Source organism: Serinus canaria, chromosome 1A (assembly GCF_022539315.1).
Source record: "Serinus canaria isolate serCan28SL12 chromosome 1A, serCan2020, whole genome shotgun sequence".
Lineage (NCBI taxonomy): Eukaryota > Metazoa > Chordata > Aves > Passeriformes > Fringillidae > Serinus > Serinus canaria.
This window is the reverse complement of record NC_066314.1, coordinates 65666587-65679856: the sequence shown is the minus strand read 5'-3', so window position 1 is coordinate 65679856 and position 13270 is coordinate 65666587.

The window sequence follows — 13270 nt, the reverse complement described above, 5'->3', positions numbered from 1 at the left end:
AGAAAGCTCAAGGGAGAATGCTATTTTTAGTGCTGTTCCAAGGGGACAGTGACTCCCAGTGATGCTGAAAGAGTGGTTAATTATGATATGAAAATTTTTTACTCCAAGGTGGAGGGGAGCAGAGAGAAGGGGGCTGACAGTTCTATTTCTCTACCTTACCTGTTCTGCTGCTGATGTCAACCTGTGGAAAATGGGGCAAAAGTGCACAAACCAAAAGTTTTCCTTCTTGCAGCATTTGTTTTGCAATCCCATACATCTAATGAAAAACAGTTTTGTCTGTCTTTCATTCTATTTCTTTTTGGACAGAAACGTATCCTTAAATGTGTTTTCTTGCATATGTTTCCTATATATTGTGAAGTAGTTGATTTTTTTTTACCATGGCTAAATTACCTCAGCAGACATTTCTTGTGAAGCCTTCCTAGAGCACAGAAACGTCCTTAGCAGATCACTACTGGGCATTACCAGGAATAGTAGTGGAGAACTGACAGAACAACCACAAGTAGGAGGACTGAGACCATGACAAGAGAAAGAGACCATAGAAGAGAAAAACAAAAAAAGTAATCAACTTGAGCAAAACAGGAAAACGAAACACTAAAAATGTGTTTATTAGATAAGAGAGACAAAAGATTTCATCCAAAGTTAGAAATCTTAGTCTTACAGAAGTTTTAGACTCTGGGCTCTCATTTCCATCAGATAGGTTTATGGCAAGAAATCAGTTATGGTATTTGGTATCTTTAGCTTGATGCCTCAGAAGAGGAACCCCAAACAAACAGATCCTTGGACAATTATACCCTCATGGCCTAAACTCCCCATACCTCATGCAACAGATCAACAACATTATTGGAATCTGGGGTGTCCTTGCTCTTCATTGGTTTGATGTTTTGTTACCAAGTGTTTGCCACTTTTTCTTCTCCATACCCTCCATATATCAGTTTCAGTGGAGATTTTGGTCAGTTCTGCAGTCAATATGTCTTGGTTTGAAAGACAGATGTCTGCCAAGGAAGGCGGGAGCCTCCCTTGGAATGGGGAATATGGCCCCCTTCTCTCTGAATTATTCTTACTTTGAACTTGAAGGGCTTTCAGCCAAAGACATGGGGAAAAGACTGTCAGCAGTTTTTCACCATGTGTGTTTGTACAGCCAGGCACACCAACAGCAGCAGCAGTGCCAGCCTGTCGGAACCCAGGACATTCCTCTGACTGCCCTGGAGGTCTTGAGACCCTGGCAGTGGGCTCAGACACCTTGGCACGGACACAAAGACACCTGTGTCTTTGATTTTAACCCATGGAAACAATCACCAACTTTGTGCGAGGAGTTACAAGCCACAAGGGTTTGAGTAGAATGTTAGTGAATTTATCACAGGGTGAAAAAGTAGAATTTTGGGGTTTTTAGAATGGGGGTTCAAGAGGCAAGATGGAGGAATCTGGGTGTGTCCTTCTTCTTCTTGTCCTCCATCTTCTGCTGGGATGGTGGCACTTTTGGATTGGTTTAGGGTAGAGACACACTATGTAACATATGTGATAGGTATTGGAAAATTATTGTACATAAAGTACATGTAGTTTTTAGTATAAAAAGATAACAGCACCCTGAGGGCAGTCAGCATGCCTCAGCCCGACCTGTTGGACAGACCTCCGCAGGTCCGAAAAGAATGTATTAGACAGGAAAAAATAAACAGCCTTGAGAAACAGAGCTGAGGAATCCTGACTTCTTCTTCAAGAATAGGGCTGGGAAAAAAAGACTTTTTAATACCTCGGGAGCCCTTTCAGCAACAACAAACGCGACACCGGCCCCACAGGAGCACACCAGGCCCGGCCCAGCCAGTCCCTTCCCGCCCTCCGAGCCCCTTCCCCTGCGGTGCAGTTCCGGGCACAGCCGGCAGGGGCGCTGGTGGCTCCGGGCTGGGCAGGGTGAGGGCCGTGACCGCTCCCCGCCTGCAGGGGGCGCTGTGGCGCGAGGCCGGTCCTGTGTCCCTCAGGCGGTAATGGCGGCAGGCTGGACGGTGAAGATGGGCTGCAGCAGGAATTTCGGGGAGGCGGAATGGCAGGGCAGGCTGACCCAGGGCAGCAAGCAAGAGGTAGCAGAAATTCTGCAGCTGTGGAGGGAGCTGAGGGGTGTCCCAGCAGGTAGGTAGTGCGTGGCTACAGTATAGCAAAAAAAACCAGAGCAGGGGCAGAGAAACTGCAGCACTGGGCAGCCACAGCCTGGCTGCTAAACATGGCTGGGAGAGGCTCCCTTGGAGGGAAAAAGGGCTTGGGGTCCTGGGGTTTGCCCTGAGGCACCTGAGCAGGGGGTGAAGGGTCCTTTTTTAATGAGTTAGGGTGATAATGAGGTTTCCGTGCCACAGGCAGAGCTCCACTCGCAGTAGGAGGAGGCAGCAGGAGACGAAGCCTTGCAGTGGTGGTGAATTCTCCCCACAGTGACTGTGGCCCCTTTCCCCTCCAATGCTGACAGTGGGAGAGCGAGAGACTGGGCAAGTGGTGGGATCATATCTGAGTCTATATTCAAGCAGGCTCACACAAATACTCCAGCTCCTGCATCCTATCACACTGCTCATTTACAAATGATCATTTTTACTGAAAAAGACCCTTGATATTATCAAGTCCAACCATTAACCCAACACAGCCAAGCCCACCACTAAACCATGTGGTCTCTTAGCACCACATCTACATGTCTTTTGACTACCTTCAGGGATGGTAACTTCACCACTTCCCTGGAAAGCCTGATTCAATGCCTGACCACCCCTTCAGAGAAGAAATTTTTCCTAATAAGCAGTCTAAACCTCCCTTGGTGTAACTTCAGGCCATTTCCTCTTGTCTTGTGGAGAACTGACAAACCCCCACCTGGCTACAAATTCCTTTTGGAGAGTTGTAGTGAGTTATAAGGTCGCTCCTCAGCCTCCTTTTCTCCAGTTCTCTCAGCTGCTCCTGGTAAGATTTGTGCTCCACAGCCTTCAACCTCTACCAGATAGAATCTTTAAAAAAATAGACACCCCACATTTCAGCCATTTCTAATTCAAGCATTTCCCTAAATGAACCACACTGTTCTCTGCTTTTACTCAGAGAGAAGATGCACAACTTCAGTTCCTAATTGCACATGAAGAAAGCAAACAAGAGGGAGGGAAAAGCATAGGGAAAAGGAGGAAGGGACAAGGATGGATGAAAAACTGAGAAATAGAAGCTTGCCTTGCTACTTAATTATCATGGTAGAAACACAAAGAAAAGTAAAAGGGAAACTGGGAAAGGAAGAAGTTTCAGTTGTGAAAGTTTCAGGACTTTAGGCTCAATCCCTGTGGGTGTTTTAAGAAAAAAGCATCTCCCAGATCCTCACCAGAGTGAGCACACTCTGAGCACTGCAGCTGCAGTCAGCTCTTGACTCCTGTTCTCACAATTTCTTATGTGTGCTCAACACCAGCGTTGGGTGTTTTCTGCCCAAACCAGAGTTGTCTTGAACCTCTGAGATCCTAAGATCTCTGGAATAATTTTGCCCCTTACTTACCACCACCAGATGCTGATCATGCCCAAAGGCAGAAATCTGCCTCCAGGCCATTTGGGATCCTTGAGTCCCACTTCAGGGGAGATGACTGTCATGGAAAATCCACCAGGAAGGTGGTGAGGAGCAGATACTGCCTGATGGAGGTAAATATATGAGATGCAAATGGGTATTCCAAGCCTGTACCAAAAGCTCTTCCTGTGACTGGAAGCAGGGAAGGGTATCTTATTATTCGTATTAAATCCAAGTTCATCAAATGCCCAGGAGAATTTGGAGCTCTGGGGCTGTTTTCAGTCTTCTTCTACCACTTGCTTCTCTTTCTCTTTTGTGATCCCCAGGCATACACCACAGAGGCTGGGTTCCACCTTGGAGACTATTCCTGTTAATTTTCCTCTTTCTTTCCATCTCTCGATCCTGCTCATATCTGATATTTTTCAAATCCAAGCCCTCACTTTTGCATCATAGCCCCTAGACAGGAGCAGGGAGAGGGTTAACCTGTGGAAGAAGTTGACCTATTCCCACCTTAAGAGGTTGTGTGGTAATTGTTATCAGGACAAAGCAGCTCTCATCTGGATGGAAAAGGCAAGTGTCCTAGAGCCTCACTGCCACTTCTAAGCCTCAAGGAAGTGCTCCAGGAAAGCAACTGTCTTCCTAATGCTGTGAAATCTTCAGGTAAGATGTTATTTTTGTTGCTGTAATTCAAGAGGGCCTGCCAGGGTTGTAGTGTCTGATGGCTACCTGGATTTTATCACCCTGTGGTGTTGTCAGCTTTTGCAAGTTTGATGTTTGAAGTGAGCCTTGAGATGTTTAGTATCTGTCGTAAGTCGAGGTAATACTTTTGATGGTGGTTTGTTGTTTTTTTCTTTTCCTTTCTATGCTGTCTTTTTGTTGTGTTTTAAAACAAATCTTACTTCATAAGCCAGAAAGGCTACATAACTTGAACATGTGGCCTCTGAGGAGTTGAAACCTAGAAAGCATGAGTCTTGTATTAGCCTTTGAAAACTAGGCAGAGAGGCAATGCAACTTCACTCTCTACTTTCGAGTGTGGATCTGTTCCTTTTTAAGTACTTCTGGTAGGTGGCAATGGTCAACCAATTAAGAGGGTGGGTTCAAGGCTTGCTTTTTTGCCCACATTTTTCTGTACATCCTCTTCTTTGCCTTCCTCAAACTGTTGCAGAGACTGAAATTAAGCACACAGTATTGTAGGCTGATCAGGCAGGTGATTGTGGAGATAATTCCTCCCCATCTGTCAGGATACTGTTGAACTGTTCTTTTCCAATGTATTGCTTTAAAAATAAACAAATTATTATCTCTTGGGTTGTATACTGGTGAAAGATGGAAGGGAAAACCAGCAAGAAGAAAAGGTGTTCTGGGTGAGCTGGGTGGCACAAAAGAGGAAGGGGCTCAGGGAGAAGAGGAGGAGGCATGCTGGGGTAATTGCTGCCGGCACTGTGAGGCCAGTGTGGAGGAGCAGCAGAGGATAAGGGTGAGCACAGATGCAAAGAGAGGAATGAGAACAGCCTGAGCCTGTCAGTGCCTTGCTCCATCTAGCTGGGATGCATGCTCCGGAGGCAAGGATTTGACAGTCCAGACCTATCTTAAATGCAGAGATAGCTTGGCCAAGAAGTTACCCATGCTGTCAATTGAAACATTAGCCCTCTCTCCTCTGAGAGAAAACAGCTGACTGAATTTTATTCAGTTGCCTTTAACATTGCTCCTGACAAGAGGTGTCATGCAGCCAGCTGCCTGCAGCCTCGATAGGGGTATCTGTGAATGAACTGTCCAGCCACAGCAATTCCTGCTCTGTGATGAACTTTAGAGAGGCTTGTGCCAAACCTCCTGGCTAACACAAGCTGTCTAGTGAGCTCAGGAGTTAGCTCTACCTTTCTGGCTTCTCAGAAAGTTGGACTGTGCAGCAAAGGGGCTCCATGACTCATGCTGCCTTGGTCTTTCATTGGTGGATCCCAAGGAGATAAGCATTTTTTTCCTCTTCCTTAAAAACTGGCGCTGTAGAGGGAACAACAGCTGAGGTCCAAAAACTGAAATTGTCTGTAGCTTGCACATCACAGGGTCAAATGAAGAAAACTTTGCTAAAATTTCCTTAATCCTATATCTTCCCTTTGGATAAGTAAATGCCTGGGGCTTTCTGCTCAGTCATTGTTGCCTCCTAAACATCAGTGCCCACTAGTTCACCACTGATCAGAGCTGTCTTGAAATAGAGATGCCCATCTGCTGAGAGCTGTATTATGGGAAACAAACCTAACTTTTTTTTGTTCTCCTGCACACCCACAAAAGCAAACCCCCAGACAGCATATGGAAAATGGTTGTGTTCCCTGCTCTCCAGCAGTCAGCTTTAATTAAACATATATCCTGTGTGGCCTGTTTGGAAAGATAAAGAGAAGCTCTGTGTTTTTCTGCATGAATGATTTTAGACTACAAGAAATGCCAAAACAAGACAGGATAAAAATTCTTCCCACTATGAGTACACAGAGCGTACTTCTCTCTGCCATGGTGCAAGAGCCCTGCATTCATCCACTGCTCTGGTTATGAAGGACTGCTGGCATGCTCCATGAATGAAGACCACTGGGTTACCCCACTGCCCATACCAGTCCCTGGATTCTGATCCTTGAGCCCTACTGGCCTGCATATCCAGAAGCCTTGCCCTTGGCCCAAGCACACAGCAGTTCTGAGAAATCTAACAATGCTGAATCAAGCAATGTTCTATTAGTAAATAACTAGTTCAACTCATGCAGCCTTTCTAGCATGTTCCTCTTTAAAACTCCACATTTTGAAGAAAAGCAAGAGACTTTGACCAAAAGTCACTGGTTTCAGTGCTGGATATCTCAGCTTTCCTGGAGTCTTTTGCCACTTGTCTCTATCTTGCCTTTTTTCAGACGTCTGCCAAGAGAACAGATGGAGTCACAGAAAATCATGGCCTAGGAGGGGAAGATTAAAGGCAGAAAGAGTCAAAGGAGAACTGACGTCATCTCAGATGAAATTTTACTGGCTGTTATCTTTCATAAGATGAACACTGGAGAACCACAAACAGCAACTATTTAACAATGCTAAGTTAATGAAAGGCCAGTTGCAGTCCTCTGACTCCCAAAATGTAGCTCAATGCTACTTCCACCTACCAATGGAGCTGTGACAAAACCTAGCTGAGGTTAGCTGCAGACCTTACTCCTTCTATCACCTCCCTCCTGTGATAGATCTATTTTTTACTCCAGTCAACCTGATACTGAGAGTTGAAATGAGATCTCAAAAAGACACTGTTTCCAAGAGTACTGTCTAACAACTAGCTGCTTTTCCCCCCTTCTTCACTCTTCACTGCAGAATACCACAAAATTTTCTAGCTGTCTTAATGGCTCATCTCAATTGTAGGGCATTACACTAGTAATGCCCTGTTTTGGAGGCAGTTGAGTAAGGGCAGGGTTCATATTGTAAGGAAACATACACAGATTCATGAAAAAGAAATTCAAAGTAATTTCTGGAATTTAAGTTCATTAAGTTCCTGTAAATCTGGTGCCCTTCTCATTCTTATGGGATATACTGTTGACAGCAAGAATTTGATAAGATTCAGACAGGAACTGGACATTTTAAAGACTATCCTATTAGAGTACTTAAAGCAGATCCTTCTCAAAGCAAATGTGTAGGACCCAAATTTACTATCATTAGAAAGCCCATAGCTCTTTTTTATTCTTTCCTCTTGAACGTTTGATGTTGGCTATCTCAGAAAAACAGTTATATAAACCAGAACCACAAAAGTGATTGACTGAGAAAATTCTGTGTTAAGGGGCATGGGCCTTAGTAACCAAGATATTGAAGTGTAGGAGTGCAACAAGCCCAAAGCTATTGTTGCCTGGAAATAGAACAAACCTTCCCAAACAATGTTAGAATGATAATATAAAAGCAAACCTTTACTTGAAAGCCTTCAGGTACACAATATGGCAAAACCTGCATGTGGTACAGTAATTCTACCATTTTTATAAGGTTAGTTGATTAGTATACCAATCATATATTGTCCAGTTAGGAGATAGTTGCTTAGGTAATAATTCCTAGGGTACTGCCCTTTTGGAATTGGTCCAGGGGCTTCCTTTCCCCACTTTGTTTTGTCTTTCCAGATTCTGGTTGGAAAACAGAATATCCTTGTAGTTGAGTCTCTTCTTGGAATTAGACTACATAGTATTTCAGGAATGTAGTTAGGTTAGCTTATTTTTCCAAAATGTAAGGGAAGAGGGTGGTAAAAGTACTAGGAGCTACAGCCATGCATTAGCAATCAACAAAGCTACAAATATATGAAAAATATAAAAAAGCTAAAAATCTTTAGGCATCACTATCATTTTATTTTACATTCCCAACAACTACTACAATCCCAACCTGAGTGTCACTGGGATTCAGGAATCAACATTTTCATAACTTAGTTCAGACCAGTGCCTTTCTAGTTCTGCCTATAGCCCTCCACAGGCATCCATATCTAGTTAATTGCATGGCAGAAATGAAGATGTGTCTTGATGCTGTCTAAATTCCAGAACAGTCCTGCCTAACAAAAGCAAACTGATGAAGAAACCCCACTGTGCAGTGGCAGCACAATGGAAAAATGTACAACAGACACAGACATGCCCAGCCAAGCCAGGATGCTCGGTAGCCCCTCTTTCAGTCCACCTGAGTGCCTACCATTCTACAGCTCTTCAGAATTCTCAAAGCTGTTCTTCCTTCTCTCCACCACTCAAAGTCATGGTAGGAGGGAGGAAGAGCGGGGGGAACTTGCTAGGAGCATCTTTTCTCTCTGCTTGCCTGCCAAAAATGAAAAATCAAATATGTTTTGTAGTCTGGAACTTGGCTTGCTTTGATCATCTCATGAGTGTTGGAGAAAATGTCTTCTTCCATTTTGTTTCTCTATAAATTTGATTATTGAAAGATCAGCACTCATCCTCTAAAACTTACCTAGCACTTGCTTAATCATCTTCTTTTTTTGGTACAAAAATTCATTTTAAGTCACACATCTTTTGCATAGCATTACTATAAATTTCTTTTTTTTGGGCTTGGGGATGGGATGAAAATGGGATTCCCATTGCTAGAGTATTTACAGTTCTCACTAGAATATGTCAGTTTTAGAGACCCTATATAATATCTCGAAACAAATCACCCTTGCTAGTATAAAATACCATATGCATACACTTCTGTTTGGAAAGTGACAATCCAATGTGACACTCTGACGCAAATGTGTGTCTGAGCTATTGTGGGGTTTTCAGAACAGCACAGCTTGGAAGGATAAGCACAAAGCACCGTGCTGGGGAAATGGAATTTCCTGTGTTGGAGGAAGAGGGTCTGAGCCAATGCTGCTGTGAACTGATCTCTTTTTGGTTAACTCATTGGGTGACTACAACTGATATGTCACATGTGCCATTCATTTATAACCATCTGCTTCTAGGGATGGGGAGATGAATGCCATATCTTCCTGAACAGTTGGTTTCTCAGCTTACTTTAGTCCATATAAGTGGCAGGGATTTCTTCTGTTCATCTTCACTTTTACCTTGAAGAAATCCTTGGGGAAAAATGTGGCATGACTGGCAGATGGGTGCATGGATTTCAGAAAGAAATTGTGGTGCTTTGAATCAATTTCAGTACAAAGAGGATGACCAGTAGACGTGCAGGTGTGTACAAAGAGGGTCTGAGCACGTAGTGATTGACCCTCTTTAATGTAAGGTGGCACTGTTGGCCTTGGGATCAAAGTCAGCAATCTGTCTGGTAAATGGTGAAAATGAACTGTGGACTCATATTACGGCTCAGCAGGGTCTGTTCCTCTGCCATGGACCTAAAAACATGGTTTTCTCTTTGTGACAGGCTACTTGACACGAAGATGTTACCTGTCAGTGTATTCAATGAAAATTGCTGCTGATAAGTCCATTTTGTTACCCAGAAACACTTGAAGGAAATCTCATCTGTTAGGTCTACCAGGTGTGGTTGGGCTAACTGCCAGGTTCTCCTACATGCTGGAAATGGGCAAGAGTGGGAAAAGGAATGGGATGTACTCAGGAATCAACTGCAGGGAGAGAGTCCATACGGGCTTCTGGGTCCTTGTGACAGCCAGAAGCAAAGTCTGGGGCCAGGTTTTGGACCCACTTTCAGCATTTTTCGTGCTAGCTAGGGCATTACTTTGTGCAGTTTTGTGGCTCTTGATGCTTCAGCTACGATGGGATTCATTACCAAGGTGAACTAAGGAGGATCAACTCACTCTCAATTTATCTGTGGACTAATTCTGTTATAACCAGAGGCAGTGTAGATGAGAGAAATTGTCCATAGGAGGAAACTTAAGATAAATATCTACTGTATAAAGTTGTATCCTTAAAGTAATTAAATGTAATGTATTGTGTACACATGCAGTGCCTTCATAAAAGATAGCAGCTTGAAGGGATTTGGAAATAGTACTTAAATTGGATGGAACAAAACAGTCCAATTTGGGACATTTGGATGGTCTGGGAAAAGCTAGCTAACTCTCTGTAGAGGGATACTCATATCTCTGATGTTGCTGTGTTGGTGTCTCTTAGAGAATTACTTGATAAAATACTCTTTGGGTTTATGGGGGATGCTTATCAGATTCCCTCTCCTATGTGCCCAGTGAAAGTGATTCACTCAGAAGTTTCTTTTCTTGCTATTCTTTCCTAAGGGACAGTAGGAACAGGGATGAGGGTGATGATAGTAGTTGATAGTCAATTTTCAGGAAAAAACTTCCTTTGTCATTAGCTGCTAGAGGGATTGGGGGCCTGCATCTCCTGAAATATTGTTGAATCACATGTCAATTGGGAGTCCATTCACTCCATTTAAATTGACATGGCTGTCCGCTAATTGGATTGGTGCCTGTAAGCACAAAAAGGAAGAGGCCAAAGTGGCCATGGGAGGAGGAAACACTGTATGTTTGGCTATGCAGTCCAATGTGCACATTCAGCCTCTTCAGATCCTCTGTCAGTGGTGGAAACAGTTGATGACTTTTTGTGCTAGACAAGCCACAACATCATTTTCTTTGGCTTGCTCACAGGCTGAGTAGTGGCACTCAGGAAAAGCAGCTACTGTATAAAGAGCAGTCTGACATTCTGTGTGTGTGTGCATCTGATCATGTAGAGGGGATCCTCTGGTGACACACGCAGCACTCACTGCAGTGAGCAGAGGTTTCATAAGTTGTAGCCAAATCTATACTTCAGATATCACAACTAGGAAGCTGCTAAAAATCCAAAGCATGTGTGAGGGGGAGTTTGTGTAAGTTCCTGAAATAATTTCAGTTAAATAATTACCATAAACAGAAACTGTGTCAAATAATTCCTTAATAGAAAGCTACTTTTCCAAGAAAACATGTGACCTTTTCCAAGACAACATCCCTCACTTCCAACTACAATATCATCATTTTTTTAAAGGTTATATATGTAATGGAATAATTACATGTCAGCAAATGCATGCTGATAGAGATCTTTTGCAGTGTGAAACATCTTTTCATACCTCTTCTATTTTGTACTATGCAAAGGCCCTTTGTTCAAATAATAGATTTATAACTACATAAAATGGAAATAGCTGGCAGAAGCTCACATTTAATTACACTGATAAGCATTCTCCAAATCCCCTCCAGTACTTCATATAATAATTATAGTTTGTCAGCCTCATACCAATGAGTATGTGGTCCTTCTGAAGAGATCCAGAACCAGCACTCTGCCTGAATGCTCTGTTAGCAGAGCAAACACCTTTTTTCTTCTCCCCTATTTTGGGCCAATATGTATGAACACTAAAAAAAAAGCAAAAGGCTTGTATTTGTGGAATTGGCAACTCCTTTCATAATTACTGGGACTGTGAGATATAAACGGAATTTAGGTCTCTTCCTCAGTAAGAATAAATTATTTTTACTTTTTGAATGTGTCAGAATTGGACTCAGTAAAAGGATTCTTATTATGACTGAGTATTTGATCTGTTTTTAATCAAGCTTACACTTTTTACTGGCTTCTCACTCATGCTTAACCCCTTATTATGGGAAAAAAGCCCTGGAATTTTCCAGAGGCTCAAATCAAAGTGTCCCTAGCATGGGAGAATGACACAAAAGTAAATGAAGGAGCACTGTTCAGTAATGCAGAATCTCATAAACATGCAAATTAGCTCCATCCATAGCTCACCTCTGAGCTCTCTGTGCCCCTTGGCAGCGCTGTCTGCTGCAGACCTGTCTCTTGCTGGCACTGCATGGCCAGATGTGCTGCTGGTACCCCTGCAGCACTGAGCCCCCACAGGCAGCTCTGTGTTCCACCCTTGACACCAGCACAGCAGGACAGTGAATTGCACCAGCAACTAAAGACAAGCTGAAAAGCTCCTTCCTACCACATTGGGTTGATGCACCAAATGTCAGTGGTGATATTATTCTGCACCAAGGATTTTCAGGATTGTTCTGTGCAGTAAGTTCTGCTGCCAAAGGCTGAGCTGCCCCAGCTCTGCTGTTGAGGCTTGACACAAAACTCTAACACAAGGACTACAATTGAATGTGGTGAGGAAGATCAAGGCTTGACTTGCAGAAGGCTTTAGAGCTCTGGTTTGGGGCCTTGGCTCTGGAAACCCAATTACTGCAACACCTACAGGTAGCTGGGGCTGCTGCATTTTCAAAACTGAAAGTGATTTCCTAATGGGGAAGGACCAGAAGGAGAATTAGGAATGCCTAACTGGACACAGGTTGCTTGCTGGCATACCCAAGCTAAATGATGCTGTTCTCTAATGATGGAGAGCTGAGTTGCTTCTGCTGTGTGAAAGAGAAGAGCCGAGGAAAAATGCAAGTCCAGTTGCAGAGCTGACTCTAATGCCTCAAGGGACAAATAGCAATAGTCACCACTGCTTCAGAGGAAATTTAATTTGCCCATTTCCCTTCCACACACACCCACATGCTTCCACCAGGGCCTTGACATAGGGAAAGCAGGCAGTGTTTCAGGCTGGTTGTGGACACAGCAGCTGGCTGACACCAAGAGCAGCTGTATTTGCATAAGTAGTTGCCCTGGAAAGAAAGTACCATTTGGCACCAATGCAAACGGGGAGAGGACACAACTTGAATGCTCAGCACATGCCATCACAGATACTTGGGTTTTAGTAAAGGGGAGATTTCGCAGCTTCATAAAATCATGACCTTGCTAAAGTTGCAGAAGAACAGATGGAATTAATGAAGTGTTCTAAGATTTGGAAAATGTATGAAAGTTGTTCCCTTTTCCCATCTTAACTGTTCAATAATTCCTGAGATTTATAACTAGTAGGACATACAATGTTCTGTAAAGTCAATTTATCAATACAATGACAGTTTTGGTTGGTCTTAGTCACAGGAGTTGGATTATTTTATACTCCTTCTGGTGCAGCAAAACTGGGAAAAAAAACCCACAAAAATGGAGAAGGCATCTCTTCTTAGCCTTGGATACAGTAATTGTTCATCCATGCCCTATCTCACAAAAAGTGTTGGCTAACACTCATATATAGATATGTAGATATAGATACACATCTGGCCAAAGATATGTACATACACCTGGCCAAAGGAGCAGTGCTTCTCAGTGATGATTATGGGAACCTATACAGCCTGCACCTGCAACCATATGTACAGTTCACCTGGAATTAAATGGGCTACTGTACTGTACTGTACTACTGGATATCTCTGTAGTGCCTTATTCCAGCTGACTTGTGCTTTGTGGGGACTCTTAACTTGCTAAGCATTTCACATCCAAAACCTTGACTGTTCTCTACTGAAGCTTGGAACTTCACACCGTGTGCTGGAACCCTTTG